Source organism: Bidens hawaiensis, unplaced genomic scaffold (assembly GCF_021521415.1).
Source record: "Bidens hawaiensis isolate Kalapana, Puna unplaced genomic scaffold, B.hawaiensis_p1.1 tig00005145_1, whole genome shotgun sequence".
Lineage (NCBI taxonomy): Eukaryota > Viridiplantae > Streptophyta > Magnoliopsida > Asterales > Asteraceae > Bidens > Bidens hawaiensis.
This window is the reverse complement of record NW_027491328.1, coordinates 1,147,732-1,168,695: the sequence shown is the minus strand read 5'-3', so window position 1 is coordinate 1,168,695 and position 20,964 is coordinate 1,147,732.

Here is a 20,964-nt window from a genome sequence, read left to right as displayed (position 1 = left end):
CGAAATATCTTCTCAATGTGAGCAATCCAGTCTCTTGCTACAGCTGGTGTGGCAGCCTTAGTGAAAGTCTAGGTTTCTTCTTCTGAAATTTCTCTAACTAAGTATGAATACCCACATGCTGATTAGTTCCAGGACCTTATCCCGATTTCGCACAACATTAATGATAGTCGGTAGCATCGCAGTAACAACTTGAGTGACAGCAGCTACAAGAGCTGGATATTTGCCCCACAAGAATTACTAGGGTCACGACGTGGGAGCATCTAAAAGCAAAATATAAAAACGTCTTTATATCAAAAGGATGATCCATGAAATAAGAAAGCAAGATCGTGAAATCCTATCCCAACGTCTACCTGGTCCTCACATGTATTAAACAAATATTTTTTGTATTTTTTTTCCAACAGGAAAGAGACTAATCTCTGATGCCATAACTTTAACACCCCGGTCGGGTTAGGGCTAACGTGTCACTCGATACGGTAATTATATACATTAAAAACGTTTTTATTTAAAGTCTTAACCCTAATTTAAAATCGCATAACGGTTCAAAAACATTCAAATTAAAAGTTCTAGACAAAACGACAAACTTTAAAGTTGTTTCACTCAAAAGATCATGTATTAAGTTCCCTTGTTTTCCAACGTCTAGCCTTTTTCTTTTACTCTCTTATCACACATTTCCCCGGTTCCCTTGAGTACTTGAAACAAATAAAGGAAAACACAAAACAAAGAAACACGGCTGAGCCAAAAATTGCCTAGTAACAGAGGAAATAATAACAATAACAATAGACGATGAAAAATAATACGATACAATGAACGATCAAAAGAGAAACCAATAAGGTACACGAGCCAGTAATAGTAACAATACGCTGAACGATCAGTTATGAATCAGTAGAATAACAATATATCTGTGGAATTATCCATGTGAGCCAGTAACAATAACAGTGCAGTATGTACATTAGCTGCAGACTAATGCACCAATAATTAAGTGAGATAGGAATGTGGGCACACACACCTAACCATCTCACTCCAGTAACAATTTACCTAGGATCGATCCATACGCCTCTCAATAATCAGTATATTAATAAGTGCTCTCGTCGCACAATAATATATCCCTCTGCCACAGATAGAGCACATCAAAGGTGCCTCGATTGACACCCTATGTCCCCATAGGTGGATAAATGCTCGGGTATTGAGGTCAAATAAAAGACAATAACAATGGTCAATATCAATATAATATGTCTCAATAACAATAAGTCTATGTACAATGGTTTATTTGGAACATGCGATAATGATTGCAATAAAATATATTCTATCGCATGCATTTCAGTTATCAATTTAACAATAGCAAACTAACAATTTGCAATATACAAAGAAACGATTTAATAAAGATGACAGTGACACGATACTATGAAACGGATCAAAAACTATGATACGACTAACAACTCAAGAACCGATATATTACGAAAACAATGACATAATATGACGCTACCAGTGTAAGGCCACGAAACCCATACACTATGAGATTGATGAAAAACAATATTTACACTATAATTTAAATACCACAGAATCCGTACCTTATAAGCGAATGGCGATAACTGTAATAAGAATTGAGCTTGAATTAAACTTCATGAGAACCTACAATTTTATTGTAATTTAGATTATGCTTTGATATCCATATACTCTTTATTTATTTGGTGTTGTCATTTATATACGTATATATATAATTATCTTATTATAATTACCCTTTCCCAGTTTTTAGTAATATATGCTACATGCTTTAATAGTTATTTAATATTCATAAAACAGTTTACGTGAATTTAATTTATATATATTAAAACTACTAAATCTCATGTTACAAACTTTACAACATAACTCAAACAGATAATTACATTTTTATTTATATAATTTAGTCACCAATACCTTTGAATCACAAGCAGTTAACATAAAAAAATAATAAATAAATAATTAAATAACGTTTTAAAATTTGTAGTTGGGCATTGGGTTTCAAAAACAAAGTGCCATGCAAAGTTAAGATCAAGTTACGTGTGAATTCAAGGTGCCATGGAGGTGTTTTCAAGAACAATGGTTAGTATGTAATACGTGGCCAGGAGTTTGGTTCCGAAAAGTTTTAAGCATACGTTTTACCTTCATCTTTAAACTCCACTAGCCAAGACTTGTTAACCCTACCCTTTGTTTAAATCGATAGAATGAAACAGACATCATAAATCAATATGGGGTTACCTTCGATGGCGATTCGGGTGGCAAACAGATTACAGCACTGAGGTTTCACGCGAACTAAACAAGGGTGGCGGAGAGCAGCGGCTTATGGCTATGGCGGTGTCGGTGACGGCGGCAACAGGGGCAACAGTCAAAGCCGGCGGTTTAATACGGAAGCACAGAGGGTGATGGCGAGGAGGGGCGGAACGGAACGGTGGTGGTGCAGTTTTCTGGCGAATTCACAAAGCGGGTTGTCTTGGCAGCAGATAAAAGAACACAGATTTTATCGGTATAATTGATTTGTTTTTTATTTGCTTTACAATTATAATTTTGGTAACTTCCGCCGGAAATTCGGTGAACAAGACGAGCACATGATTTCTTCAAATTAACTTTCGATATATGGTAAAAATGATTCCTATGTTTCTTTTATAATCAATTTAACATTTAACCCTTTTTGTTAAGAAGTAAATTTTAAACACCCTAAACTTATTATTATAAATATATCGATTAAGTAACATTAATTATATCTCGCATTTGGTTAGTCGACACCATTTAAATTGATTTTTTTATGTATTTAATATTACATCAATATAGCAGGTAGGCGGGCAACAAGCTGCGCCGCCACCCCTTTCTGAATTGCAAACCCTAACCTGCTAAAGACATACCCCTGCCCCTTTGGAGTCGACACATTGCTATGCACAACCTTTTGGACCCTGGTTAGAAAACGGATAGCTTCCGGTGCCAAGGAGCCAAATGTATCAAAAGCCAGAGGGACAAAAACATGTTGGTTCTCTTCGCAGGCTTTAGCATGTTTCTCCACCTTCTTCGTTTCAGCCCTTTTTATTGCTTGCCCAGCTACAAACCCATTATCCCTCAAACCAGCTAAGGGAGATACCCCTGTGAGGTCAACACAAGCGTGTTTTCCCCCGGCCCAACCAAAGACGAGCAAATCTGCCGGTCGTAGAGTGGATCTCCCTTCCGTGGGGTCTGTAAGGAAGTTTACGGGGGCTTCCTTTTTAGCTGATATCCCAGCTCGCCTTAAGATGTCCCAAAGAACGTCCCGCACCCAATCATGTCGGTATTTGAACCCAGGCATCTCCTTGCAATGAACCGCATGCTCTCCGAATTATCCAGGCAGGCCTTACGGCAGATCGGACATGTTTCGTCTTCGGGGTACATTGGGACCATCAAACGGTACTTAAGAATGGCCCTATACTCGACCGCAGACATGCTTTGGCCCAAGCCATCAATCGGGATAACGGTCAGAAAATCTTGGGCATGAGGACCTTGTAAGCATTCAAAAACCGCCTTCTGTCGGGGGGACAATCCAAAAACTTCTCCCAGGCTCTGAGCGATTTTTCCAAAAAGGGCATTCGCCAAAGTTTTTTGAGGCTTTGGTGGGGCGGTGTCCATATTAGAGAAACCGCCAATGTCAAAGTCTGGGAGAGCGCCATTTAGGCGTTCCAGGGCCTGCACATAGTCTGGGTCCAGGTCGACAACTCCGCTGTTCCTTAAGATGTGATTCTGTAGCTTCCAAGACTGAGCCCTCGACGCTACAAAAGCGTAAACCCCGACATCATGAGCCGAAAGAAGGCCTAAACCCCCTAAGCGCATCGGTAAAGATGCAAGTCGCCACTGAAGATCACCAAAGAACGGGCCTCCACATACAACTATGTCTTCAATGGCTTCTCGTAGCCCCTTATCAAAACAGGATACCGCATCATCCATCATATGGGGGTGGCAGGTTCGTAACCCAAAAAGCAACTTAGCAACCCCCATGCAAGACCTAAGCAGGAGGAGTTCGCTCTGGGGATCCCTAAGGCAAGGTAAGAGTTTCATAAGATCAACCGCACGAGATGCTCTCCGCATCGCCAACTCCTTAATAAAGTAGGGATCTCGACTAACAGCCCCTCCAAGGAGCTTTACCCCTCTCTCTGGTCTACCAATCCCACTAGGGAAGAGCCCATCTTTGACTTTCACCCCGTTACACGTTGGCCAAAAAACCTCGGTTTTCTTAATATTAAGTTGCAGCCCCAATGATGGCCCTTCCGAGTTGATAATGTCTAGGGCTTTAGCGACTTCGTTGGCACCACCAATAATAGTCCCATCATCCAAGTACCAAGCATGAAATGGGAGGTTACAGTCGTTTTGTACCCGGAGAACAAGAGGGTGTAATGCTAAGGCAAAGAGGAGGGGCCGAGGGTGTAATTGAAGGTATTTAATTCGTTTAAATCCAACACATTAATACAATATATTTTTTATTTTAGGGTTTTCGAATTTTTGTATATTACAGATATATTAGTAATTACACCACCTCTTTCGCCATATGACCCTCAAGTCGACACCGATATAGCCCCGTGAAACCATCGTCTGTTGTTACCTTCAATCGAGCCACCGATTAACCTTTGATTAACGGGAAATGATGAAGACACTCGACACTTTCATTGACTGCCCTTACTTCACATGTATCCATTTCCGTTCCCGTGTTCAATTTTGAGATCGATCAATCGATTTTGCAATTAGTTGATCGATTGATTAATTATTCGTATAATTTATTAAATGTATGATTTTGATACTGTAGCAGATTTGTGGGTCAATGATTCATTGACCCACCTCTTCTTTGAATTCAAGTTTATCTTGAAGACTTGGCCTATTGTGTTCCGGCTATAGTAGTATTTAGTTTAGTATGTTTAACTAGGGTTTTTAGTTGATCAAGGTTCAGGGTTTTTCATGATCAAGGTTTATTTATAGTGGAGTTTTATCTTGATCATGGTAAGGTTTGTAATGATTAAATAGTAATAAATGTTTGAAATTAACGATTAATTGTAAATTCATGATCAGGTGTTATGTATGTTGATAACTATTATAAAGATAAAATTTATAATGGTGTTAAGTATATAGTTTACGTATATAGTTTATGTATATAGTTTATACAATGGTGTTATGTATGATTATCAACTTCTCTAGGGTGTTTAGGGTCTTTCTTGTATATACGATAAGGTGTTATGACATTGACTCATGCAAAGTGAATGCCAATGTTCAAGCAATGGTGTTGTTATAATCATACATAAAGGATGAGTCTATGGTGTACAATGGTGCTATTGTCAAGTGTTATGTATGATTGTAATAACACCACTGTGTAAACTACATTTTTTATAAACTAGATGATCATATAAAGGACGAGTTTGTGCTATGGTCATACAAAGGATGAGTTTGTGGTCAAAGTACATCTAGGTATGTAGCTTGATTGAATAAGAGTCAATATGGTTCAAGAAATGACCTATGCAGCTTGAGTCAATTTCAAAACAAGACTCAGTGTGGTAGTCAAGGATGCAATGGTCATAAGGATGAAGTCTATTATGTATATGGCCATCACAGTTTTGGTATTCAATGTGGTGGTTAAAGTGCTCAAAGTGTTGGCTAATGTGGTTAATAGTTATTTAGACAATGTTAGTTAATCATCTAGAAAGTTAACAACAAGAAAGTCAATGGTCAGTTAATCATGTTTATATGGAGTTTGGTAGGTTAGTTAATGCCGGCTGTTGAAGGATAAATGAATCTTGATTTGGTGAAAGTCAATCGAACAAAGAATATTAATCGAAAAAGTCCATTGATTTAATTTTTGGAGGGAATATGTATAAAACAACGAGGGTTCAAAAATTTTATATTAACAACCGCAGGGAAACAAAGCGAAAAGGTATAAAGGTATTTTCACATGATTACTAACATTGGGTTTATGGCTGGGTATTAAATACGCGGGAATGCAGACTCCGAGGGCTCCTAGTACAAAAGGTCCATCCCACGTATTTAATACCCAGCCATAAACCCAATGTTAGTAATCATGTGAAAATACCTTTATACCTTTTCGCTTTGTTTCCCTACGGTTGTTAATATAAAATTTTTGAACCCTCGTTGTTTTATACATATTCCCTCCAAAAATTAAATCAATGGACTTTTTCGATTAATATTCTTTGTTCGATTGACTTTCACCAAATCAAGATTCATTTATCCTTCAACAGCCGGCATTAACTAACCTACCAAACTCCATATAAACATGATTAACTGACCATTGACTTTCTTGTTGTTAACTTTCTAGATGATTAACAAATCAGCAAAATTTTCAAGTGTATCAACCTTTTCGATCTTGATCAGTTTCTTCTCAGCACAATCCCGTATGAAGTGATGACGAATGTCAATATGCTTAGTTTTACTATGCTTCACGGGATTGTTAATTACTGAGATGGCGGCAGTGTTATCAATTAAAATAGGAGTGAGTAAGAAATTCAGACCATAGTCGCGTAATTGTTGCTGAATCCACAAAACCTGAGAGCAGCAGTTGGATGCTGCCATGTATTCAGCTTCGCATGTTGAAATTGCAACTGATGTCTGTTTCTTGCACTGCCAGGAAACTAATCTTCCTCCAAGAAACTGACAGCCTCCTGTTGTTGACTTCCGACTCTGATTGCATCCCCCATAATCAGAATCTGTATATGCCACCAGTTCAACGTCTCCTCCCTTTAGGTACCACAACCCTAGCTTCGGCTTGCCTTTGAGATACCGCAAAATCCTCTTCACACCTTTCATGTGAGATTCCTTTGGGTTTGCCTGAAAACGAGCACAAAGACAAACAGCAAACATTATATCAGGCCTAGAAGCAGTTAAATACATTAATGAACCTATTATCGCCCGATACAGAGTTGGGTCCACATCTGCGTCACCATCTGATTCAGCGCCCAATTTGTGATTGACTCAGATTGGAGTGTCATATGGAGAACTGTCCTCCATCTTGAATCTCTTCAGCACATCATGAACGTACTTCGTCTGATGAATGAACATCCCGTCCTTCTTCTGATCAACCTGCAATCCTAGAAAGAAAGTTAGTTCACCCATAGCACTCATCTCGAATCGTTTCTTCATGACAGCCTCAAAATCCTGACACATGGATACTCTTGATGCAGCAAAAATGATATCATCCATGTAGACTTGAACCAGCAGGAAGTCACATCCTTCTCTCTTCACAAACAACGTACTGTCGATCAATCCCCTTTCAAAATCGTTTTCCAGTAAGTAGTCTGATAACGTTGAATACCAGGCACGAGGTGCCTGATGTAACCCATACAACGCCTTGCTCAACCTGTATACGTGATCAGGAAAGTCTGGGTCAGGAAAACCCGGAGGTTGCTCAACATACACAACCTCATCAACTTTCCCATTTAGGAACGCGCTCTTCACGTCCAACTGAAATACCTTCATCTTTTTAAATGCAGCAAACGCCAAAAACAATCTAATCGCCTCCAACCGGGCGACAGGAGCGAACACCTCATTGTAATCAATACCCTCTTGCTGATTAAAACCTTTAACAACCAGCCTCGCCTTATTTCTTATGATAATCCCCTTATCATCTCTCTTGCACTTGAACACCCATTTTGTGCCTATAGCATGCACATTCTTTGGTTTTTCAACCAAAGTCCAAACTTCCATCTTTTCGAACTGAGCCAACTCTTCTTGCATGGCTTCGACCCACGAGCTGTCCTTTAAAGCCATTTGATAATTCTTTGGTTCAATCTGGCTTATAAAGCAAGAGTACAAACATTCGTTCAGTATACCTGTTTCCTTAATGCTTGTATAAACACAGGTGTGCTCATTCAAGCTTTTTCTGGTTTGTACACCGGTGGACACATCACCTAGAATATTCTCCAAAGGGTGATCTCTGTGTATTCTCGTGGTCGGAACAGAACCGACATGCAAATTATCTTCCAAATTTGAAGAGATCTCATCAATGGTTGTTTCTGGCTGAGAGTGAAAAGGATTAATAAATTCATCTTCAGGTAAGGCAGCAGGGGTATCAAAAGTGTTTGATGTGGAAGGTTGACTTTTCTCAATAAGCTGTCGTTGCAATAGATTCTCTTCCTCATCAAGTATCATCTTCGTCACAGCTCTTTCGTCTTCTTCAGAAATTTCAAAATCAGGTACGTTAAACGACTTAAAAAGCTTAACATAGTCGAAAAGCTCAGCAGGTCCATTGCTTGGTTTTGGCGATTGGTAACTAGTAATGTCGGTGTTACAAACCACCTCCACCTTGCAAGTTGAAGTATTGAAGACCCGTCTGTTGGGAGTCCCAACAACATAACCGACTAGGATTCCCTCATCGGCTACTTCACCAAATTTCGAATTAGTCTTCAGAATCGAACAAGGAGACCCGAATGGTTCAAGACCGCACAAGTTGGGCTTCCTTCCATGCATAAGCTCGTAACATGTTTTTCCAAGTCTCTTAACGGTTAACACCCTATTCAGAACATAGCAGGCTGTAGCAACTGCTTCAGCCCAGAACATCACAGGAAGCTTCGAGTCTGCCAGCATAGTTCTGGCTCCTTCAATTAACGTTCGGTTCTTCCTTTCAGCCACTCCATTCTGTTGCGGAGTATACGGAGCGCTGTATTGATGTTCAATTCCTTTCTGAAGACAGAAGATTTCCATTTCAAAGTTCTTGAACTCTGTCCCGTTGTCACTTCTGATGTATTTAACTGATTTACTCATGACGTTCTCAACTTTTGTAATTAGATTCTTCACCATTTGAGCCGTCTCATCTTTCGTTTTCAGAAAATATACCCACGAATATCGCGAGTAGTCATCAGTTATCACCAAGCAGTAAGAGGTACCTCCTAGACTTTTTACATTCACGGGACCGAAGAGATCCATATGAAGTAGTTCTAGAGTACCGGCAATTGAATTGATCTTCTTGGTGAGATGGGATTTCTTGTGTTGTTTTCCCTTCTTGCATGCTATGCATTTGTCTTCAAAGTTAAAACTTTTTAAGGGAACGCCCATCACAAGCCCATTCTTGACAATGAAGTTCATCTTCCGAAGATGAATGTGTCCCATTCTCCTGTGCCATAATTCTGATTCTGATTCGCTTGCTTTTGTCATTAAACAAGATTCTCCGGTGGCCATTTCAGTAGACCTCATATCCATCACATATGTATTCGTTTCACGTGGAGCTTTCATAACTATCCATTCGTCTGGTATCTGAAAACCAGGCTTTAATACGATCGCTTCGTTCTTCGTGAAATGGACAGTGTAATCTTTATCACAAATCTGCGACACACTCAGCAGATTGTGCTTTAATTCCTCCTCAAAATTCACATTCTCAAGTGTCATCCTTCCATTTGACACTGTTCCTCTACCAGTAATCCTTCCTCCGCTTTCACCAGCAAAACTAACTCTCGCTCCCTGAACAGGTTTTAAGTCGTGCAACAAGTGTTTGTTGCCCGTCATGTGCCGGGAACAGCCGCTATCTACAATCCAAAGATTGTTGGCAGCCCTGTTCAACTGTTCCTGCACAATAAAACAAAGAATTAGAATCTTGGGACCCAAGACCAATTGGTCTTGGATCGATACGTCCCGTACCCTGGCTTTCTCAAGTTAGCATCAGGATAATTTCTGTAAGTCCTGTTAGGAAATCTCCTTGCAGATTGAGTGTAATGCCTCCCAAACCTATATGAATTGAAAGTGTTATATCTTGTGGTTTGGTTGAAAAACTGAGGTTTGTTTTTATAAAAACTTGATTTAGTTACATTTTGGCACTTTGAAAAGTTTTCATTTTTAGCAGTAACAAAATGACGCTTATCCTCAGTTTTATTTGGCCTCACACCTCTGAATCTCGGCTTCAGAGGGCAATCTGCAACTAGATGTCTTAATTTGTTACATCTAAAGCAACACCGACTCTCCTTTTTCTTGTCAAATGTTGGTTTGGATGTAGAGGCAGTGTTACCAGCCGTTCGTCTCACATAAGGTGGGACGTACGGATTGAGTGGAGAACTCTTTTTAGAAATTTTATTTTTATCTCCACCGGTGGGTAACCCTACCTTCTCTTTTGTCTGACCAGATTCAGACAACTTATCCGAAACCGATGAGACTGGACTCGAGACAGAAACTTTCACATTTGAAACAGGCGAACTCGTTTCGCCACAGCTAACACTTGGTTCTATATTTGTAACCTTGATGGGAGTTGTCTGAGTAACCTCGAAATCAACAGATTTCTGAACACTCGGATTATAAGTATAGTTGTGGTTAAAGGGTGGTGGAACCTCGTGATAACCGATTCCTCCCCTCTTTGCAGAGGTACCTTGATCACTCACGAGGTGATCAAGGATGGCCGAGGAATTCCTGAACTGCTCAAGTTTGCGGTTCAGTTCCACCACCTTCACCTGGTGGTCAGCAATCTGTTTATCCCGATCAGCAATCAATTTAGTTTTTTCTTCTAAAACTTCATAACTAAGATCAATTATTTCAATTTTCTCAGCAAGTTTAGCTTTTAAGCTTTGAATGTCTTTTTCACATGCTTTTATTTTAATTTTATAACTTGTTTCTCTTGCTTTTGTAAAATGGTGATCTTCTTTAATAGTTTTAAAATCAGCATCTAAACGGACGTACTGATCAGTTATTGTTGCTAGTTGCTCAGACAAATTCTCACAACTAGTACAAATATTCTTATTACTTACCTCGGAGCGATTGTCCTTGTCATCTGCCATGAAAGCTGTTTCTTCTTCAGTAGCTTTCTCATTTCCATCAACCTTCTCACATTCTTCAATTTCAGCCTCAGCCATGTTCGCTTGCTCACCAGATTCATTTGAATGCAGGTTCCAGTTGTACTCACCTGCTTCTCTGGTCAACACGGCATTAATCTCTCTGTTAACTCCAGAGTGTTGTGTAGGCCGACCTTGTCCTCGTTCAACCCTCTCATTTCTACATTCTTTGGCAAAGTGCCCGTATTGTTGACAATTATAGCACCTTACCTTAGATTTGTCGAATCCAGGCCTACCACCAACAAACTTTCTCCCAGTTTTCTTCATAAACCGTTTAACTCGCCTCACAATAATTGCCATTTGCCATTGCAAATCCATCTCCTCCAGATCATCAGCATCGATCTGGTCATAATCCTCATCCAGAACAGCAGGGTCCACAATCTTCCCCTGGATGTAGTTTTCGTAGGAAGCAATAAATGATGCATAGACTACAAACTGCTCTTCAGCAGATTTTACACTCATAGGCATCTTGGAATAATTATTGCTTGAGGCATTTGCAGATAAACCACTTGTGGATGCTTGAGGCTTTGAAGTACTTGATCCTCCAACAACGAAACAGACATCACCGTTCAAGTTCACAGAAACGTTTCCTTCATGAGAAGAGTCAGGACCTGACTCCCCTTTTGAGTAAAAAGCAGCAGATTCAGGCCTCGAACTTGAGCCTGAGTTAACCTTTGCACCATACATACCAGGGTCTTGTATCTGATATGTTGGTGTTTCTTTTCGAACCATATTAAGCTCATAAGTTCTGAGCTTGTTTACTGCCGTTTCCAGATCATAATTAGGAAAGTCTCTGTCTTCCCTCATAAGAACGGTGTACATTTCCCACTTCGGTGGGAGAGCATCGAGAAGCTTTTCAACGATCTCTTCTTCTCGGTAAGCAATCGAATAATTGTTAAGCTCTGTCATTAGATGATAGTATCTGGTGATAATATCATCCAGTGATTCATTCTTCAAATATTTGAAGACGGAGAACTGGGTCTTCAAAAGTTTAATCTTTGAAGCACGGATACCCACGTTCCCCTCGAATCTATTTTCAAGAGCATCCCAAAGCTCTCTCGCAGAAGTGTACTTTCTGAAAGTGTGGAGAACCTCTTGAGGAAGTGCCATAGTTATAGCTGCATGGGCCTTGCTCTCGGCCTCATACATTTTCTTTTCTTCGTCCTCCATTTTGCTGTACTTCTTAACCACATCACGACCTTCGTATTGCATAGTTGGGGGGATATATCCATCCTGGATGCACACCCACATTTTGGCATCCTGGTATCTAATGTATTGGATGAATCTGTCCTTCCATGCCATGAAGTCAGTTCCTTTCATTAACCTCGGGGCCTTAGTGGCTGACCCCGCTTCTACTTCCATCTTGACTAAATCGGAGATGTTAATTGACGACATCTTTGCGAAAACACGAAAACCCGAAAATTTTTAAAAAAAAATCTTCCAAACAGCACAGTAGGCGAAAGTTAACTTCGCTGGAAAGTGTAACTTCGCTGGGCCTTAACTTCGCTTGACTGGGCGAAGTTAAGAATAACTTTGCTTAGGATGAGCGAACTTAGGAGGTAAGCGAACTTGGATGGTAAGCGAAGTTGAGGATAACTTCGCTTAGGCGAACTTAGGAGGTAGGCGAAGTTGTGGTTAACTTCGCTTAATCCTTATATCTTCGCCGAAACCCTACTTCCAGTGACGGCAACTTCGCCTGAAGAACGGTAACTTCGCCCGATGAACAAGGAAACTGTTCAGATCTGATTTCGTCAATCTAGCAGTTTCCGATCGATGTAATGGCTTGAAAATGACTGTCAAACACGAGTATAACACAATCCCAATAAAAACACGTCCCGCGAATAGGTCAAACGAGACGTTTTCTACACCCGCGTGAAATCCCGAACCTCACAATCGAGCCGATGGCTCTGATACCAATTGTAGGTTCCTAGACGGATCGTACACGGGATGTCGCTATCTGCGCAGGTGCGGAATCCCTGCGTAGTTAGATACGAGTACAGAATACGTATAAATCAAACACACGAGCAATGAACGAACACGTTATATTGATAACCGAACACGTGACTCGAGGTCACTATTACAGACACTGACTCGCAAACACGTAACACTCGAACTGAACAACTGAAACGAAAACCTAACCAACAACCTAAACTGTTACAGCGAACAGTTTAAATAGACACGACAACTTCGCCTCAGGCGAAGTTGTCTTTAACTTCGCTTGTTCAACAAGTTCGCCTGAGCGAACTTGTTGACAACTTCGCTTGTTACAAAAACATAAACATAATCAAAAACATAATTACATTACAGACTCGATTACAAATGCTAGACTATGAACTACTGACACACATGTACCAACAAAAACAACTATGTCTGCTTGAAGGCTCAAAGCAAACTACAAGTTACATCGAAGAGACATGGCTTGTATGAGTAATCTGAAAGGAGGAGTCGACGCATTCCTAAGCTTAAACTTTCCCGGGGAAGCCCCCACAGTGCCTATAAAAGGAGACCCCTACATATTGTGTTATCATCTAATTCTCTCTACCCTCTCTTCATTACAAATCTCCCACTCTCTCACTATATTCTCCTACTCTAGAATAATATGCTTCAGAATATTATAATTAATTGAGCTGTTAGTCTTCTGAGCTGCTAAGTCCACGAGCTGCTGAGGCATAACACTATCAGCTCACTCCAACCCCAGCGATCAGTCACTGGTTAAGCAGCCTAAGATCGCCTCAGCTGCTTTCTAACTATCGGGTCTCAACCACTATCTCCTATTGCATTCTCTATCTATAGTATACATATCTCTATTTACTATTTACGTACTTTCATAGGATAAATTACTAATGTTGAGCATCGGAGGGCGGTCCAGAGAACCCGGTCTCTTGTCCCCTTCTAACGAGTTCTTTTATGTTGTAGGTATAAGTTGGAAGCTGGAAGGTGACCCTAGAAGCATCCATATAATCACCCGACCATACCTTCATTCTCACTATACCCGTTGTACCAACAAGTGGCTCCCATCATGGGGCTGGTCCTACTTAGAACATAAATATCCTTTGTAGTTCAGCTCCAAATGTTCCTAAGTTCTTCTCTTTAAGGTTGGGGAGGACGTCTTTCTTAAGGTCGCTTCTACACAAGTTTCCTATCTTCTTACAATATAACATTATTTTCACTATTAAATGGTTCCAAAATGTTTTTATTCATTATACATGAATAAGCACAGCTTGTTTGGACATATGCACCTTCGGTTTGATATATAAAAAGCTTTTCTTGGTAGCAAGTACCGGCATATTAGCTTATCATTTTTTATTGAAACATTAAATTTATGTTTGTTATAAAAAACATGGTATTATTTAACTTTACTAGAGCAAAAAAGTTGCCATCTTTATGTCATCTAACTTTATGTGGAAACAAGTTACTTCAAAACTTCCTTCAAAAAATTATATGGAAACAAAAATATATTTTTCCAAGAAAAGTGAACACCTAGCTGTTATTTGTTGGCCATCTAAGTAATAAAAAGGGATTTGAGTAAGATCTATGACATGACTAGATCTGACCTACATATTTGTTTTCACAAAAGTAGCATGTCAAGTCAAAAAAAAGTACATATTATTTTTCACCTTAGCTGTCACATGACAATTGCAGCTTTACAAGTAAGTTTACATCTCAGAAGCTTGAAGCTCGGAAGCAAGAAACATATTAGCTTCTTACATATTCACATAGTTAACGATATGGGAAACAAAGAAGTATTATCTAATAATAAAGCCAAAATGGCATAAAAATATCCTGAAAAGCGACTTGCAAAAACACCTAGCTCATCAACATTCTGCTATAATGATCAAATGGTGTCACGGTCATAAAGTCAACATATACTGACAAAACACTAAATCATAGAAAAATTACTTGGGGAAGATAGCTTTGTGCTATACTCTAGCCCAGACACCATATACGTTAGTGTTGGACTGTAGACTAGCTAAAAGCAGACAAGAAGGTTGCCCAAACTGGACATGAAGCATGAGACTAAACTACCAAGAAGGTGCACTAGGCACCTCAGAAACACTCACATCATGCAAGCTGAGCTACACTTATCTTTGAACATTTAAAGGTCTAAAGCAATGCTAAACGTGTAACATGACAAAAGCTACCAAAACAAGTTAGGCTAGAAGCTATAAAAGTAGCTTACATTAAGGAAGCTCAGGATAGAAGCTTTATATAGTGTATCAAAAGCTACGAAGCTTCCTGCTAAACCATGGAAGGAATAAACACTAGAAGCTTGGTGGCCCATTCATACGTTACTATACGGACCAATTTAGTATTTTCTACGGATGGACGAACCCTATGTCGAATCATCCTTACAAGACCAAACTCTTTTACATACACCAGAATCCTTTAAGGGGGGAAATGTCATGATTGCACATAGCATACACCACTTCTGAAAAGGGAAAGCAAACCTTCTCAAGCTAAGGAGGTTTCAAAATAATATGCTTTAAAGGAATGAAGATCATGCTCACCTATTGGAAATAGTATAAAGCAACCTCTTCCTTGGCCTTAAGGTGTTACCAAGAAAAGCCACCTTTTTGCCTAATTAAGAAGGCTTTATCATTGGGAAGTTAATAAGCTGCATAGATAACATTAGAAGCTCAAAACAAAATCAGCTTCGCATGTAACCTTGAAAACTTAGAAGAAAGTCAAATTTGAAGATAACCTCGGAAGCTCAAAAGATAAACAGCTTCGCAGCTAACTTGAAATGCTCATAAGGAAAAAAGCTTCGTAGGTTTCGTTGGTCTTAGAAGCTCAGGTGAAAACCAGCTTCGCACATCAGCACCTATCTGGGAAGCTACCAAGCATAGAATCGAGCAGTTATTATGAACTCAGAAGTTTAGGAGCATACCACCAAGTAGTTGATGTAACATAGCATGCCATCAAATAGTTGTTTCATCTCACGCAACAAAGAGGCAGGGAAGCTACTAAGCCTCCATCTTCCTTCATAAAGTCTCTAAAGAGCACCCATGGCATGTTACATACCTAAGGCAATGTTAGGTGCAAGCAAGTGCAACGCCAGGAAAATTTTCGTTAATTGGCTTATGTGCCTATATAAGTTTTCATGTTAATCGGGATTAAATTTCCAAGTCGAGAGGCTTCCTGGTAATTCGTAAAATTCCATATAAGTAGTTTGTGGTTCAAGTCGTCTCAAATTCACAATTAGGAGGGCCAAAATTTAACATTTAGGTTATATCACAAAACCCTAACACCCTCCTCCTCTCTCTAGCCGATCGGACCAGCTGCAGCAGCCCCCACCCCCGTTTTTGTTCTTTTTCCAGCCAAGTTCTATGAGAAAAACTTCAATTAAAGGTTGGTCTAACGTCCATGCAAGTCTTTTTCACCACTAAACCCTTGTTTGAACATGTTAGGGTTGAGTTTTGATTATAACAGTTTCTGACAGATTCGTACTCGTTTATTTTTTGGTCTGTAACCCAATGAAAATTTATTGTTTTTGATCAATTCTCATTTCTATGATGTTCTACTTTGAGTCTAGTTTCCACAAAGGTATAATATGTAATTTTTGGACGAGATTTGAATGGTTTTTATGATTTTATAAGATCGGGTGTCAAAGCTGATGCGGGATGACAGATTATGGTCTGTCTTCCCGACATCATAACTCTTTTTTGACAAATCCAAATTGGTTGGTTCTACTTCTGGAACTTAATATTTTGATTTAGGAATCAAACCCAATTGGAATCGTTTAATTTGGTTGGGTAATGATTTTTATATCAATAAAACCATTCTGTTGCGCACTGAGATATCTGCACGTACCTTTTTGCATTGGAATAATTTTCAAGATTTTTATGTGCACTAGAAAAATAAAATAAAAATATTTTAATAAACTTAAGACATAAATACAACTCTGGTAAAAAATTTCGTAACTTATTTCTATGGTTTTCCTATGTAATAAAATACATCCTTTCAAGCTAAAATCTGCTCCTTATTCTCGACATTGATCAATTCTTTCGGTTTAGGACTTAACCGGTGGCTGACCAATTGAGGTTCTTTCGGGGCTGTTTTAATTGAAGTTCTTACTCCATCATCTTCCTAGGTATGTCTTGTATATCATACTTTAGTATCATGATTTTTGGCATTCGTTAGATTGGTCAATTGTTGGTGAAGTGAAAACTAGGTTTCGGTTGTCTAGTTTGTCAATTGTTGCGTCTAGCGCGTTGTTTGAGGGAACTAACAACCAATTCAGTTTTTGTAACTTCGGTTTGATATACAGGCTGTGGAAAAATGATTTTTGTAAGTATTGGGGCTGAATTGGTTGTCGGCTACTCAAACGGGTCGGTACAATGCAAATTCGCGTTTATTTGATAGTTGGTGCGTTGTGTTTGCGAGTTACCGACCAATCCAACTCGTGTAGTGTCGTGTGGACTTGTTGGCTGTGATTTTATTAAATTTGATCCACACGGGGCTGATTTGGATGTTAAGTGCCTAACAACTCTTAAACGCGCGTGTTAGTATCACTTAGTGCTTCTGGGGGTAATTTGGGAATTCTTTATTCCTAGGAGTATCTAAGGGTCGTGTTAGTAAATGTAAGGCCCCGGGGGCTGTTATGATTGAGTTTGATGGGGTCGAGGCTTTAGGTAACTCGAACCATGTTAGAACATCTCGTAGGGTAAACGAGTCGATTCGGTACCGCTAGTAATTATTGTTCGTAATCCGGCAGGCTTTTGAGTTGTGGGAGTACTTAAGGGTCCTCTAGCCCGTTCTGATTGTGTGCCTCGTGTCAGGTGAGTTCATGACGGCCCTTTTTACTCTTTTCACATTTTGGGCTAGTATACACACCATATTACAATTTTATCCGACTATACTCGTTTAAACTAACTGGATGGTTTTATATGGCCTTACTTGTGTTTGTGGGATCATGAAAATATGGGTGAATTATATTCCATGCCTTACAATATTTGAGGCTCGTTTCTGGTTATATATTTTATAAGGTTATAGACATTACTTGTGGTCTAGACTCAAGGATATAGGGTTACTCATATTGAAGTATGTCATGTGATGACATTTATGAATGTGTATGCAGGTGTTACATTATGACCATAGGCTTAATTTCTTGATGATATATTTCGGATGACATATATATATATATATATATATATATATATATATATACATATATATATATACATGTGTTATTTTATGGCCAATAATTGGCGATGTTAATTAGTCGTTATCGACTAAGGATGTTTGCGTATGCCTACTTTGTGTTTGCATGCAGATGGATGGTGATCTTGGCCGGCCAAACTATACTATTCAGGTTCTTATATCCTGTGGCGGGCCCTGAAAATCCCGTAAGGGGGAAGGCTAGTGTGGCATGATCACCATCGGATGAGATGATACGTGTTTGGGTTGTACGTGTGCTCGACTCTGATGTTATTACTTGGATATTACGTGTTTGGGTTGTACGTGTGCTCGACCCTGATGTTAATACTTGGATGATATATATAGGGATATAATTTATGGATGTTTATACATATATAAGTATGACTACTTATTGTTGATGATGGCCTAACTATTGTATCCCGTTTTATTTTAAAACTCTTGGAATTATTTATTTAAATGTCAGTTATTAAAACTTGAACTCACTCAGCTCAAGCTGACTTTGTGTGTATGTTAGTGTGAGTTTCAGGTTGGGAGAAGGATGCTTACCGCTTGGACCTGCTCGAAGTTACTTGGACGGTGGAGGGCATACTCAGTCGGAAGTTTTAATAATGAACATTTTTCTTTCAAAGTTTTATCAAATACATTGAGAATTGGTTTTGGGCATAATTCCCGTGTTTTGGGAACTTGTTTTAATAATTATGATTTTCCGCTGAATCATACTCTGAATTGGTTATTTTGATGGAATGAACTGTTTTTGACTTTCCGATGTTTAGTACTCTGAAACGATTTTAATAAGGTGAACTGGTTTTGTTTTTAATTTTTGTGAATTTTGGATATGATTACCAACTGTAGGATTCCTGAGATTCGAGGCCTTACAAGTTGGTATCTGAGCCATGGTTCGAGGGATCCGATCATTCCCGAATGCTTGGACTCGAACTGTAAGGGAAAGGACTAGTACGCCCACCGCGAGTAGCTGCACGCCAAGAGGTAACTTAAATTGTTTAGTCATTCTTTTGAGTTTCAAAAGTTCCATTATATGATTAATGCTTAAATGTTAGATATAATGCTAATGTGGTTAGGGTCAGGAGGTGCTTAGGAAGGGCGGGTGAGGTAAACAATTAATAACACTTGATCAACGTTATTAGCAGTTTACCCTTACCTCCATGTTCTAAATACTACTTGTACTTAACCGTGTTAGGGTTCTGTCTTTATAAGGAAAGGATATGGCTAATGGTCGTGTTGTTAGCGTTAAAGTTAATCTCGTTCCTTAAATTATATCGTTCGTATCTCATCTTCCCGAACGTTTTGCGCGTAATTGTTTAACTGAGCCATAGCATGCTGTAACTCCAGGTTTCCTTTTACTTGTTGAGCTTTTAGCTTCGGTTCTGTTAGACTCGAGCGTAGTAGGGGTATTGAATCTATCGTCCTCTGGTATGATTTGATGATTAGGTAACGTCTCTTTCCGCGTCTGTTCCTGTTGCAACGGGATTCGGGGACGAATCCCATTATAAGGAGGGTGGACTTATAACGCCCGAAAAATTTTCGTTAATTAGCTTATGTGCCTATATAAGTTTTCATGTTAATCGGGATTAAATTTTCCAAGTCGAGAGGCTTCCTGGTAATTCGTAAAAGTCCATATAAGTAGTTTGTGGTTCAAGTCGTCTCAAATTCACAATTAGGAGGGCCAGAATGTAACATTTATGTTATATCACAAAACCCTAACACCCTCCTCCTCTCTCTAGCCGATCGGACCAGCTGCAGCAGCCCCCACCCCCGTTTTTGTTCTTTTTTCAGCCACGTTCTATGAGAAAAACTTCAATAAAAGGTTAGTCTAACGTCCATGCAAGTCTTTTTCACCATTAAACCCTTGTTTGAACATGTTAGGGTTGAGTTTGATTATAACAGTTTCTAACAGATTCGTACTCATTTATTTTTTGGTCTGTAACTAGATGAAAATTTATTGTTTTTGATCGATTCTCATTTCTACGATGTTCTACTTTGAGTCTAGTTTCCACAAAGGTATAATATGTAATTTTTGGACGAGATTTGAATGGTTTTTATGATTTTATAAGATCGGGTGTCAAAGCTGATGCGGGATGACAGATTCTGGTCTGTCTTCCTGACATCATAACTCTTTGTTGACAAGTCCAACTTGGTTGATTCTACTTCTGGAACTTAATATTTTGATTTAGGAATTAAACCCAATTGGAATCGTTTAATTTGGTTGGGTAATGATTTTTATATCAATAAAACCATTCTATTATGCACTGAGATATCTGCACGTACCTTTTTGCATTGGAGGAATTTTCAAGATTTTTATGTGCACTAGAAAAATAAAATAAAATTTTTTTAATAAACGTAAGAGATTTATACAACTCTGGTAAAAAATTTCATAATTTATTTCTTTGGTTTTCCTATGTAATAAAATACATCCTTTCATGCTAAAATCTGCTCCTTATTCTCGACATTGATCAATTCTTTCGGTTTAGGACTTAACCGGTGGCTGACCAATTGAGGTCCTTTCAGGGCTGTTTTAATTGAAGTTCTTACTCCATCATCTTCCTAGGTATGTCTTGTATATCAAACTTTAGTATCATGATTTTTGGCATTCGTTAGATTGGTCAATTGTTGGTGAAGTGAAAACTAGGTTTCGGTTGTCTAGTTTGTCAATTGTTGCGTCTAGCGCGTTGTTTGAGGGAACTAACAACCAATTCAGTTTTTGTAACTTTGGTTTGATATACAGGCTGTGGAAAAATGATTTTTGTAAGTATTGGGGCTGAATTGGTTGTCGGCTACTCAAACGGGTCGGTACAACGCAAATTAGCGTTTATTTGATAGTTGGTGCGTTGTGTTTCCGAGTTACCGACCAATCCAACTCGTGTGGTGTCGTGTGGACTTGTTGGCTGTGATTTTTTTAAATTTGATCCACACGGGGCTGATTTGGATGTTAAGTGCCTAACAACTCTTAAACGCGCGTGTTAGTATCACCTAGTGCTTCCAGGGGTAATTT